This window comes from Camelus bactrianus, chromosome 34, assembly GCF_048773025.1.
Source record: "Camelus bactrianus isolate YW-2024 breed Bactrian camel chromosome 34, ASM4877302v1, whole genome shotgun sequence".
In the NCBI taxonomy this organism is placed as follows: domain Eukaryota; kingdom Metazoa; phylum Chordata; class Mammalia; order Artiodactyla; family Camelidae; genus Camelus; species Camelus bactrianus.
Window position 1 is genome coordinate 3,970,651 of NC_133572.1, and position 20,350 is coordinate 3,991,000.

At 48.9% G+C, this 20,350-nt stretch overlaps 1 long non-coding RNA gene across 1 annotated transcript; it reads left to right on the forward strand.

The window, feature by feature from the left end:
• Positions 1–926: 926 nt before the first annotated feature.
• On the forward strand, positions 927–18,599 carry LOC123619835 (uncharacterized). The gene is made up of 5 exons (XR_006728574.2): positions 927–1,229; positions 4,835–4,934; positions 8,887–9,006; positions 12,910–13,077; positions 13,905–18,599. It is a non-coding gene; the product is annotated as an uncharacterized LOC123619835 (long non-coding RNA).
• The last annotated feature ends 1,751 nt before the right edge of the window (positions 18,600–20,350 follow it).

A 20,350-nucleotide genomic window follows, 5' to 3' on the forward strand; every position in this document is an offset into this window, starting at 1 on the left:
TCTCTTAGTAGAGATACTCTAAGATCATAAAAGCAATAAAATTATATTTTTTTCAAAAAAAAAGAAAAGAGGACAAAGCACATTCGTACCCAGGAAGGGGACAATGCAACAATATGGGGGTGGCGGGTGTTGAGCTGTTGAGTGGGTGACAGAGGTCGAAAGGATGGTAAAGTGCAGAGATGCCAAGATCATTCACTTCGCAGCACTGTCCTGAACTCAAGCTCCTCCACCACGGTCTCCTAACCAAGCAAATGCGCCTCATGTCCTTCATGACCACCCTTAAAAGACCTGATGTAGCAGTGACGTGGTTTGAAAAAGACTGAATTGGGAGTTGAAGGAGGACGTCTGGACTCCCAGCTCCCTCAGTCTGTTTCCTCCGGGGCCCTGGGCAGCTTCCCTCACTGCTCGGTGTGCTGATCTGTAACTTGGAGATGATAATGCAACCCCCCACTCCACCCCGTGGTTACTGTTTGAAGCAAAGGAAATGGCAGATTTGAGAGAATGCCTTGTTCACTGTAAAGCACTGTCCACGTTTCTGTCACTGTTATTTCCTGTCCATTTTCCGTCTGCTTGCATCCTGTTGATGTAACTGTGGGGTTCCAGTCCGTCTTCCACGTAGATCACGTGCTCTTTGTGGGAGGGACCTGTATTTGCCTTCGGCTGACTGGTGCTCACTCAAAGTTCCTGAATGAATGAGTGCCTAAGGAAGGATGGGCAGTCACGGGCTCCTGTCCTCAGCTCATACCCGGCTGCGCTGGGTCAGCCCGCAGGCTGACCAGCTGGATGGGGTTGTGCCGGGCCAGGGGCCAGCAGAATGTCTTTGCTCTGACTGCCCATCTGTTCTGCCACTGACGCCAGCACTAAACTTAGCCAAAGTGACTCATGAACACAGGGCCGCCCCAGGCCCCACAAGTGATCTCAACAAGCCTCGTGGCCACAGCCAGCCTCTCTCTCCATCTCCTCATCCCTTCTCCAAGCTCACTGGGCCAGTCCTGGGGCTGCAGGGCTGGGAGGCAGAGCTGATAGGAGCGGCCGCCCCACGTGGACACTCTCCCCTCCCAATCTGTGATGCCTGAGACAGAGGTTATATCAAAAAGCATTAGTGAGCGTTCAGTGGCTCCCTCGGAGAACCACTCCCCAAGAGGAGGGCGTCCTTAGGGGCGTGGCGGTGCCGATTCAGCCACCATGAGATGAGGCGGGGAGGGAGCACCTGGAGCTGGAAACACTTCGTAAGTATAGGCTATTTGTTCATTCGGTGTCTCAGTCCTGCATTCAGTACGTCTTCTCAGTGCTCCAGCATCCATGGGGGTGCAGAGCAAAATCGCAAATAAAAAGAGGCCATGGCTGCTTAAGTGGGCAACCAGAGACGTCCGGGCACATTTATTCTGGTCTGAGTCACCGTGCAGCGAATCTGAGCTTCACCACCTTGTACGTTTGCACGGAGTGCACAGAGAGTGCGGGAGGGAGGAAAACAGCGAGAAAGCGGTGAAGCTTTGACTGAGGTTGGATGGAGAAGAAGAAGAGGACTGCGAACACGTTTTGCTCCACGAAGGACGTTTGATCCTTTGAAATCGGAAAGGCTCTCTCTGAAAGGAGTCCAGCGCACGCCATCCACCGCACGTCGGCGGCAGGGGCTCCCTGCCCGCAGCGCAGTTCACACCGCTCCACGGCGACCGCGCTGTCCTTCAGGGAGGCGTGTGCCTGCCGACATGATCAGTGCCTTTCCAAGACTCTCCGGATGCTTCTTGGAAAGCAGAGACCTCTCAGTTTCACTGTGGCGTGGAGGGGAGAAACTAAGAGCTGTGAATCACAGGCTGGGGTTTATGAGCTTCATGTGGTACACAGAGCGGGCCAGCACATCCTCTCCCTTGGCCATGCGGACCACTGTCTCCCTTGCTCGGCACCCACCGCGGCCCCCAGAGACCACACAAGTGGGTCTCCTTTCTCCTCACAGGGGCTCAGAGACAGTCAGATGTGGGGAGGAGCCCAGGCTTGGTGTCTTGGACCCGAAATGCTATTTTACTGTGATGTGGTTATCAGACCTTTTGGTTCTCACTTTTCTTATTTGCATAAAATCTGCATAGAAGATCCTGGCTCACTGTCCCACAGAGAGTAACACTAATTAAGGAGAATTTTTTACCTTTTTCCAGCTGGTTCACAGTCTAAGGGCAAATGCTTCGTACCACCCAATAATCCATGAATAGAGTGTGGATTATTCAGTTGGATGACCAGAGGGATGGGGTCGGGGGTGAGGACTTCCTTCTTTTTCTTCTCTTGTCTTCCTCCAACCAAACAATCGCTCTGGGAAGTGGCTTCCTGCTGAAGGGATCTGGTCCCACTCCTCCAGGCTTAGGGGAAAGGGTGGGAAATGGGATCCAGGCATTAGCCCCTGGCCTCACTCCCCAGCCCCCTCACACCTCACAAAGGGGGAAGCAGCACCTGCAAAGCTGTCCTCTCTCTCGCTCCTCTCTCCAAGTTTCTTCTTCCAAGACCCTTTGGTGTCTCTTACCCCTTCCCCTGTCCAGGGAGTGCCATCCTTCCAACAAAATAACAAAATCCCCATCCTCCAGCCTTCTTGCACCTGAAACATCCTCTCCGTCCCGATGACTCTGTCTAGTCCCCATCTCTGTGGCTTTGATACAAAGAAGAAGCGTGGTCTGGTCTCCAGGGGGTAGGAAGCGGTGGGGTGGGGAGGGAGCTCTGGAATATGCTTGAGAGCAGAGAAAGAGGAATGGGGGCGAGAGGCTTAACTCCGGGCGGTGACTGTTTTTCCCCTTAAAGGATCAGAAACAGCACGTTATACCCTGACGAGGATTCATGTCATTCCGAAGACTCTTGTGAGGAATTTGTGTTCGTTTTACTAAAGGGGTACGTGCCCCCTCCCTGCCCGGTGCCTCATTACACAGTCTCCTCACCTTCACTGGCAAGGAGCAGCGTCTTGCCCAGATCAGCTCCCCCTGAGCACCCAAGCGCCTCCCGGGACCGTGGTAGGGGAGGGAAGCCCCTCTTCATCTGCCTACGTATAAGCGTGGCTCTGGGCTTTGGGGAGGTGACGGATTTTAAACCCAGGAAGCGGCCCTCTGCGTTGCCAATGAGCTCCCAGCTGACGTGGAAGGGGCCCACCTCAGGCCCGTGCTCTGCGAGCACTGATGAAACGGATCCCTCCACCGTCCTGTGGGGAGCAGCCCCTGAGTCTCAGGTGATGGAGGAGAGGGCGGAGATGCTGCCTGGACCATTCCAAGTTTCAAAGAGCATGCGTTTTCCTATAGTCACTGCTTCAGACCAGACCATATCCATACCCAAGACCGTTCACAGAGAGCTATGAAACTGATAGGCATTCATTCTCCAAGCAGCTACTAAGGGCCCACCGCATGCCAGAACGTCTAAAGTGCTTTCATGGGCAGCGCAGGCAGTGAGGGGCGTCTACGCTGTGGCCCGGCAGGTGGACTGGAGTGTTCAGGGAAGTCTTCCTAACACGGTGGGAACGGACGTTCCGTGTAGAAGAGGAGTAAATTTCACTTCCCCAAAGTCGTCAAGGGCCTGAGCACCGAGGCCCCGGGGTACTCACCTTTCATTGGTTCTCGGTCCTGAAACCCTTTGTTGGATGGTTTCCTGGCTTTGGACCATGGAGGAGAGGCACCGGGCCAGCAGGATGACAGCACTGGACCGGAGGCTGCCCCGGGTGTGGCCCTGGCTCCGCCACTGGCCAGCCTGTGACTGCCGGGCAGGTGCTTTCTCTCCTCCAGCACAGATCAGGAGTCAAACCCGAGGACCTACGGACATCACTCCTGAGATTTTACCCTAAGGCATGTTTTCTCAAATGCATCACTGGTGACATTTTGAACTGGATAGTGTTTGCTGTGGAAAGACATCCTGTAGGTTGGATGTTTAGCTGCATCCTTGGCCTCTACCCACGAGAGGACAATAGCCACCCTCCCAACAACTTGTGATCATCGAAGTCTTCAGACGTCACCAGACGTCTCACCCCCAGCCGGATGTCAAAAGCAAGATGGTTGCTTGAGTAGCCAGGTCTGCAGCAGTATGGTTTATAATAGTAAAAAATATTTAAACTGTTGGCATCAACAGTAAGAGAGGGTTAGAAAGTTATGATACATTCATTTGATAGCATATTATGTAGTCATTAGAGACAAATATATGAAATTATATATAGAGAGAGTCATAAAATTGCATTAAATGTAAAAGCAGAACATTAAATTATAAGTACATAATGCAATTGAGTGAAAACGCTCTGTTGTAATCTGAGCATTAGAAAGAAGCTTGAAAGTCACCCAGCCAGACGACGTGCTTTTCTGATTCTCAGATCCCTTTGGAGATGTCCTTCCCTAGGGGGCACACATCCCCCGTGGGACCCCTCTGTATTACTTTCCTGTCACTGATGCAAGAGATCATGAGAAACTTGGAAGCTAAAGACAACAGAATAGTCTGGAGCTAGAAGTCTTAAGTCAACATGTCTGCAGGCAGGTCCTCTCTCCCTTCCTTGGCTCTGCCAGTTTCTGGTGGCTCCTAGCATCCCTTGGCTTGTGGCTGCATCACCCCAGTCTTGGCTTTCTCCCCTGTGCCTGTGTCCCATATTTCCCACTCCTTTCTCTTATCAGGGCACCAGACATTGGATCTGGGACCTCCCTAAAGCCAGGAGGATCTCATCTCGAGATCCTTCACTTAACTCCATCTGCAAAGACCCTGTTTCCAAATGAGGCACCTTCACAGGTCCTGGGGCTTAGGATGTGGACGTATTTTTTGGTGGTGATGGGAGGGGGTGTGCATTTGAACCCACAGTACCTTCCACTGATGAGCTGCTCATTTCTCCCTGCAGTGGGGTCTTCCGTTCTCCAACAGCTTGGAAGGAGAACGTCCTTCTTCACGTTGTATCAACACCCTCACACATGCACAATCATTAGATGCGCGAGAGAAAGGTAAGCAGTCGGAGTAGTTGGATGTTGAGACTCAAGGATTTGGTTTTCTTGAGCAACACATTTTTCTAATTAAAAACAAAAAAGCCTGCTTTATCCTTCCTCCGAGGATCCAGCCACAGAGCATATGTGAAAGAGTTTAGTACAAATGAACTTAGCAAACAAACCAGCGTAAGGACCCATGTGGAGGACGTCACCCTCATCTTGCCGGGGCTCACCTGTTTGGTACTCTCTACCTGATGGATAAGCCTGCGCTTGGAGCATTAGCAAAGGAGGCCATGTGAAGGTGGAGGCAGAGGTTACAGTCGTGAGGCCGTGAGTCAGAAAATTCCTGGAGCCGTTGGCAGCAAAAAGAGGCAAGAAGGATTCTCCCCTGGAGCCTTCAGAGAGAACCTCGATTTCAGACCTCTAGCCTCCAGAACTCCAAGAGAATACATTTCTGCTCTTTGAAGCCACTGAGTCTGTGGTCATGCATCCTGCAGCCCAGGGAAACCAACACCCTCACTAACAAAACATGGCACATTGGTGGAGAATTTCAGTCTCACAAAACTATGCCGACACATAGTCACCGAAAGGCACCCATCTGGGTTTCAGAGAGACCCACATTTGAGTCTCAGCTCTACTGCTTTGTAGCTGAATGTCCTTGGGCAGGTGGCCAGCTGCTCAGATCACAAGCTCCCTGGCTGCAGAAGGCATTCCTTCCTGGGGTGTTAGGAAGAGCAAATGAGCTGAGGTCCAGGGGCTAAGTTACTTCACCCTTGCTCTCAACCTCCTCTCCTCTGCTTCCTGCTCAGAAAGCTCTGGTGGGCCCTTCCGGTGATCTACAAAGTCAAGCCCAAACTCCATCGTGTATGTTTAATACCCCTCACATCTGGCCTGCTACTCACCCACCTGCCATTCCAACCGTATTTTTTTCTACCACCTCTTCCCAAAGAACCTCCACTTTGGGCACTTGTCCCTGAACCAGCTGTCTGCCTGTCTCCCCAGATCCTCGCACATGCTCCCCATCCATGCACCCCAGGCCAGCTCCACCCCATCCTCCTCCTCCCTCGAGCGTCCTTCCTGCCCCACTTCCTGTGTTCCTGGGGTAGGGCACCCAGCCATCCAGATCCCGCCGTAGAGCAGTCAGCGTGGGGGGACAGAGAAGACAGAAGTGATCCGTTTCTGGGGCCCTCAGTCCCATGCCCTCCCTTCACACACCCTCTCATTGTCCCCTAACTTGCTTTTTCCAGGTATTAACTTACTCTGAACAACTCCGCCACCACCACCACCACACAGCACACTCACGCCGCAGTGTGAGACAATGATCACAGCTTAAAGTATTACCTCCCACGGGGGACTCAAAATCCTAAACCTAAATAATGACTTTCACGCATCATCAAACACGGAGATGCGATGTCCCAGGGGGAGACAGGAAGGCCTTTCTTACATCACAGCCCGGCTGCCACCGCCCAGGGTGGGCCTGCTGCTGGGGCGGGTGTGTGGCCTCCACTTCCAGCCCTCCCACCCCACCTCCACCTCTGCTGCCCGGTTTATCTGCCTTATTCTGAAATTTAGACCCCATCGGGTATTCCTCTCCATGACCCGATTTCTCTGCCCCCACCCAGCTTTTTTCTTCCTCTTTCTTCCTGCTACTTCAAGTTCTAATTGCTCCCTGGGGGGGACCATCCATCTTGCTCACTAGGTATTCAATTAGAGCGGACCTCAGCCGCCCATCTCCTCCCCCGCCGGCCCTCCCTTCCTCCCGCCCTCCCCGCCCCCAGTGTCACCCTTCAGGAAGCAATATATAACACTCTCCATCCACTACTGGCTACCCGCCATCCCCAGCCTCAGTTCCCATTAACCACGCCAAGGCAAATGAATAAATAAATCTCTACGGGGAAAGAGAGAGGAAGAGCTGGTTCAGAGCTAATGAAGGTCACTGCCAGCCAGGCCTCCCACTCCCGCTTCTAGGAAGCAAGCCCAGGCCCAGGGCGAGGGCTGCTCCCTGGGGCAGGAGCCCGGCGTGTGTCTGTCTATGGCGTGTTCACCTGGTCATTCTCTGTCGTAGCTCTGCGTCACGGCTGGCCCTCGTTTGGTCCTCATACACCGCAACGGCTTAGGGGCAGAAAGGCACGGCGCCCCTTGTCCTGACACACAACACCTGCTGAGACAGCCAGTGAGATGGCGCGCCGTGTGTGCCCCTGTGGTGAAGCCGGCCACTGCAGGCGGGCCGACGGGCCCTGTCGTCACTTCAGGGATGGAAAGCATCCCGCCCAAGACCAGAGAGGACGGCGAGCCAGGCCTGAGCATTCCCGTTCTGATCTCTCTTCACTGGAAAGGAATTTGAATCTCCATCAGATTTCTCAGAGAGGGGCACACGCGCCTCTGGGAACGCCTGGCTTCGTGCCAGGGAGCCGTGAAGCCACCGGATAAAGAAGATGCTTTTTCCCAGATGGTCAATTTTACTTGATTGGAGGTAATTTGAGGCGTAATTTCGTATTAATAATATGAATCTCATTACAATATTTATAACATACACATGCATATGTTATACATAAATACATGTATATATTAGGAAATAGAAAAAAATTTCACGTTTGCTTTTATGCGGCTCTACAACCACTTTTGAGTGACAGAAGCCAATCTGAACAATGTCTTGAGGGTCAGCGGACGCCGACCTGTCATTCAGAGTGTTCCTGCTAGGGACCGGGTGGCAGCACTCGGCCACGCCCTTTGAGAACCCAAAGAAGAGGCGGAATGATGCCAGGAAGGAGAGGGGAGCTGCCTTCAGTCACTTCTCAGGATTGACACTTGGGAGACACAGGAGTCGACGGTTACTGAAAACCTGCTATGCTCCTCATGCTGGGATAAGCGCTTCATAAGGATTTTCTCTTTTTCATCCACATCGCATGCACACACACGCCTCTTTGACGTCGGTGTGATTACCTCAATTTCAGAGACGGGGAAGACAGGGCTTGGAGAGGCAGCCAGCACCCTGGAACCTGGGACTTACTGATTCTGAAGCCTGAGCTTGTTCATAAAACCAACGGTTGTCAAATTGCCTCCGTAAGAGAGGCCCCTTTAATACACCATCCTTCCTCTTGGCGCTTCTATATGATATTAGGTTTTTAAAAATCTTACAACTAATACTTGGGGCTCATGAATTTGGAGCAAGCTTGCATTATCCATGCAGAAGGATGACAGAGCTTCCTGGGTCCACGTAAGGAAGCGATCACATGCTTTGACCGTGGAGACTTCACATTGGAGCCTAAATTTTATTCTTTCTTCTCTAGCCCCTCACTTCTGAGAATAATAGATGTGAATTATTCTATATTTCCAAGGAGATGTCGGAATCTCCTAGAGAAAAATCAAAACCAAGCTGCTCTGCGAATAAATCTACGGTGAATGAGTGAATTACTATAACCATTCTAGGTTCATTTGTTAACGTTGCCTCGTCCTTCAGCCGCGCTCTGACTTGCTTTAGAGGACCCACTACCTTCAACCCTGGAGGGCTTGCCTGGCATTGAGTTCACTGGTGTCCCTGTCCCGAAAGAGCAGAGACAGTCTTGCTCTCTTGCAGAATTGCACATGGAGACACTGGGATGCAGAATTCAAATGAGTTATTGATTGAATATGAAATATTCAGATTGATCCACACATAAATCTTAAAACCGCAGAGAGCTCTAAGAGAACAGGTTTTCAAAAGTTGATGAGACACTCCCCTATGACATGGAGAACTTAAGTCTAATCAGGCTTCTGTCTCCAAACTCTTATCAAAGTAGAAGTTCTGCAGCAAGCTGTGCACAGCCCCAGCGTGCTGAGCAGAGGCGGCTTAAAACACAGGGAACATTTGTGATGTGCTCTCAGGAAGCCCCTCCTCCTTGACATGATGTCCTCCTCACTGGCCTTCTGGCGGTACTTGGCAGGCCCACATGCATTTCTTTGGGCTAATACATTGCTTTTTCTGGAACAGGTGCAATGGTGACGACAAGAGTGGAGACTGGGCAGTTCTGGTAAGACCAGTGAAGAACGAGCAGTCCAGAGCTTGAGACCCTGTGAAGGCAGGCTTGGGAGAGGACGTTCTGCCAGGCAGGTAGAAGTCTGACAGCACAGTGAGGCTGCTGGGCTCTCAAGGAAAGGGAGAAGAATAGAGAATTGTGTGTGTGTGCACGTGTGTGTGCGCGTGTGTGTGCGTGTGTGCGTATGCGTGTGTGTGTGCAGGGAAGGGGACTCTCTAAGAGAAATTTCCCCAGCCAGGCTACCCAGCAGAGCTTGGAGGAGGGCCAGTGATGGCTACTATTTCCCCTCTGATCCACTCCACCTCCATATTCTATCTCCTCCCAACCATATGTGGAATAGTTGGAAAGCATTTTGGATAGCTTTCAGCATCACTGGGCACGCTGGAGAACTAGTCTCCCCAAAACAGACAGCCTCAAAGGATAGTTGGGCCTGGAACAGAACTGAAAGTCAAGAGGCCTTGTTTCCATTCTGGCTCTGCCAGTACGAGGTGGATGGTCTTAGCATCTCTGTGGCTTATCGTTCAGTGTTGAACTGATTCTCTCAGTTCCCTGGAAGCACCTCAATTTGCTATTGGTCCCTGTGTCTTGGAGTTACATATTCAACCAGATCAACTCTCTTTAGCTGCAAGCAATAGCCAGTAAACCGTATAGTCTCTGAGTGTGTGTGTATGTGCGTGCATGTGTGTGTGCGCGTGCACATGCATGCATGCGTGTGTGTGTGTGTTCATGCATAAGGAGCAGATTGGGGAGACAAATGTCATCTCCTCTGTTCATTTGTACAGTAAACAAACTTGTAGAGCATTGGACACTAAGTCAGTCACGCCTTGCAACTAAATCTTTGCGATCTTGAGGAAATATATATATAAACGAGCATAAATTGGGGCACTCACAAGATCATGCGAGTGAGTGTGCTATGAGGACACAGGTAGAGGACATTTACCATAGGCAGGGTGCAGTGAGAACGTTACCCGAGAAGACGGTCTGGAAAAGTTGTCGTTTGAGAAAGGAAAGGGAAAAGGTCACGCTGGGTATAACTTGGCTCCAACATCCCTTTTCCCTCAAGTAGAAAAGAAGTTGGCTCAGTAAAAGCAGAGTCCTCACTGTGCCCCTATAAATGGGCTGAGATCTTTCCCCAAAGCGTAATTATGCATCGGACATTCTCTTACTATATTTATGTGGGAAAGAAAGAAAGCGATTCACAGCCTCCCCAGTTCCTTTTCTTGCTGCTCTCCGTTTGTCTTTGTTGCTGGCATGTTATTTCACTAAAGAGGAATGTCCTATTTTTAAGAGGTGGCAGGCAGTATGTGGGCTGGAGGTTACACTAATACATTTCGACATGGAAAAAAAATAAAAGAAGACCTTCTCTTCTTTCCTTATGATAAAGAAAAGCCAAGCCAAGAATCTGGAAACTCACTGTCACCCCAAAGTGATGCGAAGGTCTTCAGGAGGGAAGAGGCGTCTTCAGAGGCACCTGAGCATGTGCCTGGCTGGGGGTGGGGAGTGGGGCCCCTGTCATTTTATCACTGCCCTGGACTCCTGGGAGCTCCCCAGTTCTCTCCGTGGCTGGATACGCCCTTTCCCCCAGAAGGTGATGCTTACATCCAAGTCCTCTGCCATGAGGCCGACCCCAGAGTCTTCCTGCCGTTCGATACACCTTTACTGATTATCTTCTACGTTCCAAGAAGCTCTAAGTATTAAAAATGTAAAGAATTCCACGATGAACAAGAACATGTTGCTTGTTAACATGTGTACAAGTCTGCTGGGGCTGATATAACGAAACACCACGGACTTGGTGGAGTGGGTGGAGAGTTAAACAACAGAAATTTATCTTCTCACGGTTCCAGTGGCTGGAAGTTCAAGGTCAAGGTGTCACAGGGTGGGTTCCTTCTGCAGCCTCTCTCCTTGACTTGTAAGATGACCACGACCGCCTTCTCGCTGTGTCCTCACACGCCCTTTCCTCTGTATGCGGGCACCCCTGCTGCCTGTGTGTGTGTCCAAATTTCCTCTTCTCCTAAGGACGCCAGTGGGACTGAATTAGGCTCCACCCTGACAGCCTCATTTTAACTTAACCACCTCTTTAAAGGCCCTGTCCCCAGATGCAGTCACGTTCTGAAGTATTGGGAGCTGGGGCTTCAATGAATGAATCTGAGACACAATTCAGCTCAAAAGACCAAAGCAGCTTCCTGTCCTCAGAAGAAAACAGACACTGTAAGCCAATTTACAGTAAAAAACAAAAAAGCTTCGGTTTTTGTAAAGGAGCAACCGATTGAAAGCATCTTCTGGCCAGAGTAGGTCCTTCAGACGCGTTTGCTGAAATGAGCTCCTCGAAGCGTCCGGGGAAATCCAGCAACGCCAGGCTCTGTTCCTGACTCCAGGAGAGAGCTAATTTTAAAGGCAGAGGTTGATTCCAGGCAGAAGGAGCAGCTGATGCAAAGGCACAGCGGTGGCAAGGTCCTAGTGCAAGAGTTGGGTGCACAGGGCGCTGTCTTACAGGGGAGGGTTAGGAGAGGAACAGACAATGTAGGCTGAGCCCAGAGGGTGAAAGATGGGGCACGTGGGCTGCGGATCCCGACTTCATCCTATTGCTCAACGGTGGGGTTGGCGCTTGGAGAAGGGAGACTGTTTTGACTTGATGATCTTGTTGTTGTGGACATACTCCAGAAGCAGCGGTGCAGAGAACTGGCCAGCCCGGGGAGAGGTGCAGACGTGTGGACGGGGACCCCACTGAGGAAGTGACCTCATGCGTCCGGCCGTTTCAGAAAGTGAGGAAGGCCTGGAGGTGGGAGCTGAGGCTGCCTTCGCCGCAGAGGTGTCTGGGCACCGCTCTCTTACTCTCTCAGAACACACAAATGCCGGGGAGGTCAGATCTGGGGAAAGGTCACTGGCCTGCAGGCACAGCACTGTTAGTTCCCTCGTACTTGAGCCAAAGCCACACTGAGGGCCGAAGGGAATGAGATCAGAGGCTCCCAAGAGCTACAGGGAGCCTCTCCAGCCGTGCTAGCTACTGGAGAATTAAATTACTTCTTGGAAAGGTAAGATATAGCTCCTCTCTCCCGTCATATTATTCCTGAAGGAAAAGCCTGTGCCTTCTGCTGGCTGCCTGGTATGTTCAACTCTAAGCACCAAGGTCACGTCCTGTGAATGGTGCTGGAGACCTTCCGTCCGAGCCATGAGGCAGGTGGGTCCACCTGCTGCAGCAGACGAGGCTCCTCCACCACTGGGATCAGAAACCTGCCTCCCGCGGGTGCACGAGCCAAACATTTTCCTGCTTCCAAAGGGCCATAGGATTTGGGGTTTTTTCTTGTAACTTCTCACTCCTTCGCTTAGCTTTTGCCAAAGACCTTTTACATGTCGAGCTAACGGCAGGTACTAGTGATATAGGATGACTCTGGCCCAAACCAGAGACGTTTTTTTGCTGTCTGATAGGGACCAGGCAAACATGTACAAATGGGTGAATTAAAATACTCTATGACACGTACCTTATTTGAACGGGGAGCTAAGGGGACCACAGTGGAAGAGCCACACCGGAGTGACTGCCGCCCTCAGGCAGAACATCCCAAGGTGTACAGGGCGTGATGATTGCCCCAAGATGCTGGGGCCAAAAGCATGGTTCCTGGGCTTGTATGGGCAGCAGGAATTCCTACAGTGAGTATTCTCTGGGTGAAGCCCTATTCAAATCTGGGGGTGTTTTCTTCCAATCATATCCTAATATTTCAGCTCAGTCACTTAAAATAACCACTCACCCAGACAACATGAAAAGACGTATATCCATTAGTCACTGACAAGCCATTAGTCACTCAAACGTCTATTAACTATCTCTTACCTAAAATGTGCTGCATCTGGGGACTGCGTGGGGGTAAAGAGGAAGTGAGGGAGAGAGTTAACTCTCTGGACTGTCAGGCATGATACTGGGAATAGGGCGTATGTTACATTATTTATTTTTGAAATGAAGGTGTTGTTACTAACTATTTTTATAGGTCAAGATACAGGTGACATGAGTCGCTCAAGTTCATACAGACAGCAATGGGCAGGTCACCGTCATTTCGATGCCCATGTCCAGTTCATCGCTCCCTGGCCCTCCGGCAGCAGCGCATGGCGTCGGTTTTGAAAGGAGAGGAAGGGAGAGGGAAGCACGCAGGTGTGAGGTGAAGCAGCAGCCCGGGCCTCTGAGCGGGAGGGGATGCCCGCCTCAAACCCCCCCACGGCTGACTTTTCCCTGCTGCCCGGAAGCCCACCCGGGAGCATGTCCGCACGCTGCCGCGTCTGTGGTCTTCCTGGGTCCGCTGGAGCCCCTTGCGTTTTATGTATCAACACGCTACTATTTTTCAGAGGGCCGCGCACGTTAGGATTATCAAAACAAACATCCATTTAAAAGAACTGAATTTATATCTTTCTGTTGTCATGAATCTTCTCGGTTAATGGATACTTAGAGGGCAGTTACTACTCTGTGTCGGGGACGATAACATTCTTGTCTCTTGGCATCAAACCAGGGTCCTCATTTTAGACTAGGCTGTGTGTCAGAGGACTAAAGAAATCGTCTGGTTCCCTCTGGTTAACATCTTTCAAGGTTATAGCTCATACAGCCTGCCTGCCAGACGCCATGATAAGAACTTTAACCGCTGCCTCACTTGAGCTTTATGGCAGCTCTGTAAGCGGGTAGCAGTATCATCCGCGTTTCACATGAGGCTGTCAAGGCTCACAAACATCAGGTGACCCACCCAAGGTCACACAGCTGAGCCCTTGAGCTGAGGTTTGGCCCTGCGCAGATCCCAGCCCCTAACCGCTGGCCTCCCTCCCCTGTGCGGTAAGCTGTGTTTCTGCCTCCTTTCTGCTGCCGTCTCAGACCCAGACTGGGGCTTCCTCCCGGAATCCAGCTTCATCTCACGGGTTTGAAAAAGACCCTTAAGCATATTCTCAAAAGGGACTATTCAATAAATTGGGAAATTTCAGTGGAGTTTATTTGTCATCCTAGTGGGCTGGTGCTCTGGACATGATCGCACACAAGACAAACTATCCAGTGGAGAGAAAAGGAACTTCCTTGCACTCAGAGCCAGAAGCCACCGAGACAAAACCGCGCGGGGACTCGGGAAGGTGCTTCCGCTAATCAGCGGCGAGGGGCTTTGGGCGCTGAGCTCCTCCGCCGGTTCGACCTCCCCTGTACCCGGCCATCGCGTCTGACCAGCTTCCCTGGGATTAGCTCCCTTGAAAGGGGATCTAAAGTTCACTCGGTGCAGCCCAAGGTTGCATCGCACCTTGATTCTGTCTTCTAGGGACCCTCCGCTCTCGTCCACGTGAGCCTGACTGCTGAACCCCTATCCTGGCCGAACTGTCTTTGCATCAAAATGCAGGACTTGAATTGAACGTCCCTTTCCTTCACTTTTCCTTTCCCTTAACGGAGGCACTGGGGATTGAGCCCAGGAACTGGTATGTGCTGAGCACGCGCTCTGCCGCTGAGCTGTGCCCGCCCCCCACCACCTTCGTTTTTAATTTGGTATTACTAGTGTTTACCCAGCATTACAAGTCTCAAAATTCTTTTGAATATTATTTCTGCCATGGATCATACCAACAGATATTTCTGAGACTGGAGCAATCCACAAATTGGGAAAACTTGGACTCTTTTTTTTTTTTTCAATGTTTTATTTTTGTTTGTTTTTGTTTTAGGGGAAGGTAATTAGGTTTATTTGTTTACTGATTTATTTTTAATGCAGGTGCTGGGGATGGGAAAGCTTGAACTCTCATCTTCTTCCTAGTCATTGGTGGAAAGTAGGGAACATGGACACAGCTCTGTTTATGTCTCTTGGGACTCAACTGCAGGCTGACCTCAACCCATGGAGGTACCGGGTTCCTGAGAGACCAGTCCACTCGGGAGCAGTGGGCAACCCAAGCGCAGCTGCAACCCGACTGTTGGGTGCAGTGTTTTAAATATTTGTTGTCAACAAGGTCAAGTTTGTTTAGCATGCTGCACAGATCTTTTATAACCTTATTGATTCTTTTGTGTCTGTTTGATCCACCAGTTATGGAGAAAGATGCCTTAAGATCTCTCACTATCATTGTAGATTCGTCTGTTTCTCCTTTGTGTGTGTGTGCGCCTGTGTGCGTGTGTTTTATCATATTTGTATAATGTATACATGTTACTAGGTGCATGGAAGTTCAGGTTTTAAGTGTATGGAAACTTAATGTTTTAAAATGTCCCTCTTTATTTCCAGTAACGACTCTTGCCTTAGTCTTTATTTTGTCTGATATTAACCCAGTTACACCACTTTAATTTTGAAAATGTTTTCATGGTATATGTTTTACAATCATCTTGCTTTCAAACGTTCTCCACATAATTGCCATGTAATTTTTTTTAATCCAGTTGTGTTCTTTAATTGAGGTAATTAGGTTACTTCATTTCAACACGTTCATTCATAAATGTATTACAAACTGACATATGTGGGTCTACTTCCCTACCACCTTACTCTCAGTTCTCTCTCACCCCCACCATGTTCCTTTCTTCTCTTTTCAGGCTTCCTTCGGGATTAACATTTTTCTCAACCCCCGTGTTAGCATCTGAAGTCAACCTTCATTTACTATCATTTTGTGGTTGTCATGGTGCCTACAACATGGAACTTTGAGTTGATAAGAGTCTGATACACATCAGCACCACCATCACTCCCCGAAGGATGCAAGAACCTTAGAACTTTCATCTACTTACAACTCCCTGCCTTTTGTGCTATTTCTGTCATGGGATTTAATGCCACAAGCTATTTTATGGTTCCATAGTGTTGGTCTCCATTCACACTTGCCGCATATCTAACCTTTCTGTCACTTTCTTTCCTGTATATCCTCACTTTTATATGTAATCGTTTTCCTCATTCAGGAATAAATCCCTTTAGTATTTCCTTTCGCCCAGATCTTCCAGTAACAAATTATGTCAAATTTTAATTATCTGAAGATAACTTTATTTCACATATTTTTGAAGGATATTTTTACTACATAAGGAACTCAAGACTGACAGTGATTTTCTTCCGTACTTGGACACTCTCTTGTCTTCTGACTCTGTGGTTTCTATTGAAAAGTCATCGGTAAGTCTTATTGCAACTGAGGTAACATGTCTTTTTTTCCTCTGGTACTTTTCCTTTTTTCCTTTTGTCTTTGATTTCAGCAGATTTATTGTGGTGTGCCAAGTGCGGTTCCCCTTCTCTTTGTCTTGTTCAGGTATGTTGAACTTGAATACGTGGGTTGGTGTCTTTCATCAATTTTCAAAAATCCTGGACCCTTAAATCTTCAGATATTCCTACTGCACCATTTTCTACTTCTTTTTCTTATGGGACACATTATTTGTATATTAGATATTTTTCTCTGTGTATCATATGTTCACACATCCTTCACAATGTTGTTTCAAGGTGGTCCTTATGCCTGAGTTTGTCCAGTGACAGAGAACAACTCACCAGCTTGGAGGCAGTGGGTTCTATTTTAGGAAATTCTGTGTGTCAGAACCATCACTTTATCTTGACTTAAAATTCACACCCTTGTAAATTCCACTCATCAATCCTAGTCCTACCCTTTGGGGTCTTACACAACAGCCACATTTCTCATTTACATCATGATCCTCTAGACATCAGGGTCTATGCAACTCCTGTTTACTGTATGGTCCTAAACTCCAGAGATCCACAATGCCAATAACAGATACTGGTGTCAGTTCTTTCACAAAGAAGGAGGAAGGATGTGAATAGGACAGCAAAGAATTTAACTCTAGGTTTCACTGATAGCTTTATTGCAAGAAAATAAAATAAAATAAAACTGACTATACTTCAATAAAAATATTAAAAAAATAAAATTAAAAAATAGTTTACCAAAGAAGCATTTCCTCAACAAAGACAGATCCTTTTGCTGTCTGTAATACAAAGGAAAGAAGAGGAAAGAGCTAGAACTATATGGGAGGGGAAAAAGATTCATTCAGGTGAGAATCTTTTTTTTTTATTATAACTTTTTTTTATTGAGTTATACTCAGTTTACAATGTTGTGTCAATTTCCAGTGTAGAGCACACTTTTTCAGTTATACATGAACGTACATATATTCATTGTCACATTCTTTTTCGCTGTGAGTTACCACAAGAATTTTGTGCATATTTCCCTGTGTTATACAGTATAATCTTGTTTATCTATTCTACATCTTAAACAATTATCTATACTGTTATTGAAAATAGAGTTCATCTAACTAAGCGTCTCTCTTCAGAAAGCACCCACCCTACGTCATTAAAAACAGGAAAGTATCCATTCTACTTTTGAAGTGGTTCTTCAACCTCCGCTGTGATTAAACCTCTTTTCTATTTCCTACTGAAACCTTACCTTCTGCATGTTAAGGTGATTCTCTCTTGCCTTGCCAGTAGTACAATGGCAACAAAATAAAGAAAATGAAATATTAAAATAGGTTAATGCAAACAATGAAATAGAAGAAAGAAGAAAAGGTAAGGAATTCGAGGGAAATGGAACAGCACTGCCAGAAAGAAAGCAGGAGATGTGTCTGTTTCCTGGGGGTTGTAGAGACACAGCGGACCAAGAACAGCAGCCTAGGAGTCAGGAGTTTGGCTTCCAGGCTCTCAGTGACAAGTATCATTTTTTGTGTCATCTCCAGCTGGTCCCTTCATTTCCCTGAGTCTTATTAACTTTCTCTGCTAAATGGAAGATTTCACTAGGGGAATCTCAGGTACCTACCAACTCTGAAGGAACTCAGTCCTGCATGTGTTGATGCTATGTTGCAGCCAGTCTGTCTTCCAGTCTGAGCTAGGGAGTGTGGACCAGTGGTTCCCACTGTGAATCTCCTGCCAGTTCCCATCTTAACCATGGACTCCCTGCTAACCCCAGGAAAACGCATAGCCTGGGGGGTGTTAATATCCGTGTGGAGAAGGCTATTTCTAACTTGGTTGTGTATCTCTTTTATTAGCTTCATTTTTTAAGATGTCCATAAATTCAGTTGGGGGAGACCAATACAGGTGGAAAGATAATCACTGTCATCATTTGCAAAGTTACTTTTTCTATTTCACTCCACAGGAGCTAATTTCTAACTTCTGGATTCATTGTTGAAAACTTTTGGCAAAAGGCCTTTGAGGCAGTGGGAGAAGGACCAGTGAAATTCTCCTCTCCTTGTTTGGAGGCAGAAAGGCTGGACATCGTGGAGCAGTAAAATATAAACCCGATGCCTCATAGTACTGTCTTGGCAGCAGCTCCAGATTGTAAAGCTCATTCACAGGCAGGTTCCGAATGCTGGCTTGCCCACTGCGGCTGAGCTGGAAGTGGCGTTCAAGTCTGTGTCTAACTAGAGGAGGAGACCTTTGCAGGCGTGCACATTTGTGACTGGATGGGATCCAAATACAACGTATGCAACAATCCATCAACTGCCCTTAATGCTCTAACCCAGCATTGTATAGTTTGGGGGTGGGCATTTGCAGACTTATTAGAGACCCAGCTTTTTCCGTGTATGTTTGGATGCTGCCAACACTAGTAGTTTTGATGAGAGGCCTTTTAATCTTGGGAGCAAAGCCAATGGCCTGCCTCCTTGGAATAATGTCTTAGTAACCCAGTGTCACGTGGCTTTCTCCTGACTGCTCGTGTGGCTCTCTTACCCCAGGCTGTCATGTTGTTATACAGGCTGTGTCCTGGCAAGGAAATCTGCTAACAAGACGGGCGGGTGCTGAAATCAACCTTTCTTCCTCGTACCAAGTCACTGTTCTGGGGTGAGCGACCTCCATCTACAAAGCTCACAAAGGGCCCATAGGTGGACTTGCCCCTCGTCCACTCCACGTCCATCCCCTTTCTTCAGTCACTGCCCTGGGACGACCCTGATTCCAGGAGGGTCTACTGATCCTGCATCCCTGCTACTGCTGGCCTTGGCCTTGGCCCTGGACCGGAGCCAGGAGGCCGCACTTACCTCTAAGCTCCTCTGAGTGATCTCAGCCAAGTCACTTGTCTCTTCTTAGGCCTGTTTCCTCATCTGAAAAAACATCCCCCTCTCAAAGTTGGATGGTGTAGAAGTAACAAGCAGTTTGTGTTCAAACCTCTGTTTGGCCGCCTTTTCACTCCCTCTGCATCCCCTGGCAAGTTACATAAATTCTTTATGTCTGAATTTGTTTAATCAATAAAGTGGAGATAATAATGGTACTTATCAACATATTACTGAATCCTTAGAAAACCCTACAAGCTGATATTATTAGTGTCTCCACTTTACATACTTTTTCGGGTTTTTTTTCTTTTTAAAAATTTTGAGGGGGGGTAGTTAGGTTTTATTTTAATTATTTAATTAATTAAATTTTTAATGGAGGGACTGGAGATGGAACTCAGGACCTCGTGCCTGCTAAGTACGCCGCTCTACCGCTGAGCTATGCCCTCTCCCCTCCCCCTTCCACTTTACATATTTTTTTTTAAAAAAAAGGAAGTCTAAGAGCGGACAAGCAACTTGCCTAAGATCACACAGGAGTTCGGACACGAGCCAGGTTTTCTGTCTCCTAGTCCAGTGCAAGGACATATGTACACAGCACATGTAATACATGCGCTGGTTTTTATACGCATACATACGCACATAGACACTCACAGCACTGACAGTAGTGCCTGGCACAGAATGCTGATGCGAACAGTCCTTGGTACTCAGTAGGCACTCAGTAAGTGTTCCCTGTTGTTAATATGGTGATGGCGACGACGATCTGTGGAGAAGGTTCCCACCTGCTAACAGCCCTTCCTGCCCCGGGAGTTTATGGTTCGGCCAACCCCCAGCTTGGGTACTTGGTGTTGCTGGAGCATGACTTGCATTCTGAATGGGGACCTGAGGGACAGCCTGCTCTCAGGGTGGGGACAGGGGCAGAGCTGTCTGTGAACGGACTGGTCCATACGGCGAAGCCTCAGACGGGTGGCCCCACGGCCATGTCCGTGTATCTGTTTGTGTGCGTTCAGGAGAAAAGTGGTGTGTACGCTTATTTTAACTTGAACTCAGCATCCTTTGGCCTCTGAGAACTGTTAACACCTCTTTTGAGTGTTTCACCGGAACTCTGGGCACAAGGTCTTTACGGTCGAGAGCTCGGTCATGAAGTCCCTGTCCTTGGCTATTGTAGACAGCTGCAGCGGTGGGAAGAACGTTCTCAAGGAGAGGTGGGCAACAGCACGAGCCTGCCTTGCCCCGCCCCAGCCCACTCTGCACACTGGGAGCCCGTCCTTTCCCTGGGAAAGGAGGGTCGGTCTTGGGGGCAGGAGAATGGGCGCGGTGACCTCTGCCAGGTCCTTCAGCCTGGAATTCTGAGGAGAGATGTGTGGGAGGAGAGTGCTCGGAGATCACTGCCTTGCATGTTGCTGTCCCGTGCGTGGCGGGAGCGGCCTAATTAGTAGGAAGGAGACCTGGGTTCCTGTGCTACTGAGCCTTCAACCCTTGGGAAAGCTGCCCCTTTGGAG